The sequence below is a fragment of the Lepidochelys kempii genome, chromosome 11 (assembly GCF_965140285.1).
Source record: "Lepidochelys kempii isolate rLepKem1 chromosome 11, rLepKem1.hap1, whole genome shotgun sequence".
Classification (NCBI taxonomy): Eukaryota; Metazoa; Chordata; order Testudines; family Cheloniidae; genus Lepidochelys; species Lepidochelys kempii.
In genome coordinates, this window is record NC_136390.1 from 16,211,329 (window position 1) to 16,213,998 (window position 2,670).

At 40.4% G+C, this 2,670-nt stretch overlaps 1 non-coding gene across 1 annotated transcript; it reads right to left on the bottom strand.

Moving 5' to 3' along the window:
- Positions 1-673: 673 nt before the first annotated feature.
- LOC140896012 (U6atac minor spliceosomal RNA) lies at positions 674-801 on the bottom strand. The gene has a single exon (XR_012154426.1). It is a non-coding gene; the product is annotated as a U6atac minor spliceosomal RNA (small nuclear RNA).
- Positions 802-2,670: the final 1,869 nt, after the last annotated feature.

Sequence of the window (2,670 nt, forward strand, 5' to 3'; positions counted from 1 at the left end):
ACATTGAGCATACAGTTGGGTCATGTAGTCTGCAGGCAAGACAATAGGTGGACAACCCACATCAGTGACTGGATCCCCAGAGAACACAAGCGACCTCTGGGCAGACCAAAAACGTGCTGGGCCAATCCCATGACAAAACTCTTTGGCCAGAAATGGAAAGAAGGTGCTCACAACAAAACAGAATGGTGTGGTGTCCATTTGCTTTCATGGAGGGACGGATGAGGGCTAGCCAGACAAAGGTGATATAGTTGCACATTCCTTTTTTGGACATAGACATAAGCTTTGATGTTTTAAAACATCAGCCTCTCAGAAGAAGAGAACAAAAAAAGTGTTGCATTATAGAGAAAAGACAATGGGCCAGATCCACAGCTGGCATTAATCAACACTGCAAATTAACTTCATGCAAGCTATGCCTATTTATACCAGTTAAGAATCTTGCTGATAATGTTTCTTATAATGTCCTCAATGGATCACCAGCTCTAACTGCTGCATATAGAATCATAGAATATCAGGGTTGGAAGGGACCTCAGGAGGTCATCTAGTCCAACCCACTGCTCAGAGCAGGACCAATCCCCAATTTTTGCCCCAGATCCCAAATGGCCCCCTCAAGGATTGAACTCACAACCCTGGGTTTAGCAGGCCAATGCTTAAACCACTGAACTATCCCTCCCCCCAAAAAACTTGGTTAGATGCCACGAAGTAAGTGGCAATGCCTTAACCATATGCGTGTTGTAAAGGTCACTAGGACCTCTTCCATCCTTATCAAGGGGAGTGCTAACCTTCTCTCCTTTCATACAACACAATACATACATACAATATAACGCAAGAGAGACAAGGTAGGTGAGGTAATATCTTTTATTGGACCAACTTTTGTTGGTGAGAGAGACAAACTTTTTAACTACACAGAACTCTTCTTCAGGTCTGAAGAAGATATTACTTCACACACCTGTCTTTCTAATATCCTGGGATCAATACAACTACATTCTGTATAATGCAACTCACCTGTGCCATGTTCTAAAGTTAGAACACGGATGCTGTACACATCTATGCACATCAAGCACAATTACTCTTACTTCTCCTTCTCAATACTCAGTCATTTCCATTTGTGCTAATCCTCTGCAAAACTTGATTGGAATTCCATAGGCTCAGAGTATCATCACCCTTAGTGCCTGCACACACATACACACACACACAAAACGCAAAGTTGAGTTTTTTAGTTCTTGTTATTTTACACCAAATTTCAGTCTCTGAACAAACTGTCAAACAGATAAGGAGGTGTGCTGTGGAGATGGTACAATAATTAGCTGCCTAGGGCTGGGCATGCATTCCTATAATATGGAGAAGATAAATTCGTAGATCTGTTCTTTATATAGTAGAGTAAATGGAAATGTTAGTTCAGAGATGATTTCATGGAACTATGGTGCTATATTAGGGAGCAATTGATGGAGAAAAGGAAAAAAAACACTAAAGAGAACCCCTCTCCATTCATTGGAAAGTGGTGTTCTTTTCTTAACTACCTTTATGTATTTTTAACTACCTTCCTACTCTTTATAGCAGTTCTTAAACACATTTACTTTTTTATATAAATTATGTATTGCTGCCACAGGCCTTAGCAACCTAAAAAGTGAATATCAATTTTAAACATCAGAGGATGCAACTAATTGTTTGTTTTTTCTACTGTCCCCTTCTAAATGCAGTTTCTGTTAATATGTAACAAAGATTTTGATATGAGATGTCCTCAGTAAGCTCACACTGTTGTTCAGTGATCTCACTTGTTTTAAACGTGTGGATTCAGCACTATTACAAGGTTGGAGTTCTTCAAGGGGCCATTTTTGCTGAGTTACTCTCTTGTAACTGGATATAGAAGCAGCAGTGAAGATTACAATAGCAACTGCCCTTTCCATTGAGTGTTGGCTGGTGTCATAAATATAAAGGGAAGGGTAAACCCCTTTGAAATCCCTCCTGGCCAGGGGAAAGCTCCTCTCACCTGTAAAGGGTTAAGAAGCTAAAGGTAACCTTGCTGGCACCTGACCAAAATGACCAATGAGGAGACAAGATACTTTCAAAAGCTGGGAGGAGGGAGAGAAACAAAGGGTCTGTGTCTGTCTATATGCTGGTTTCTGCCAGGGATAGACCAGGAATGGAGTCTTAGAACTTTTAGTAAGTAATCTAGCTAGGTATGTGTTAGATTATGATTTCTTTAAATGGCTCAGAAAAGAATTGTGCTGAATAGAATAACTATTTCTGTCTGTGTATCTTTTTTGTAACTTAAGGTTTTGCCTAGAGGGGTTCTCTATGTTTTTGAATCTAATTACCCTGTAAGATATCTACCATCCTGATTTTACAGGGGGGATTTCTTTATTTCTATTTACTTCTATTTTTATTAAAAGTCTTCTTGTAAGAAAACTGAATGCTTTTTCATTGTTCTCAGATCCAAGGGTTTGGGTCTGTGGTCACCTATGCAAATTGGTGAGGCTTTTTACCCAACATTTCCCAGGAAAGGGGGGGTGCAAGTGTTGGGAGGATTGTTCATTGTTCTTAAGATCCAAGGGTCTGGGTCTGTAGTCACCTAGGCAAATTGGTGAGGCTTTTTACCAAACCTTGTCCAGGAAGTGGGGTGCAAGGTTTTGGGAAGTATTTTGGGGGGAAGGACGCGTCCAAACAGCTCTT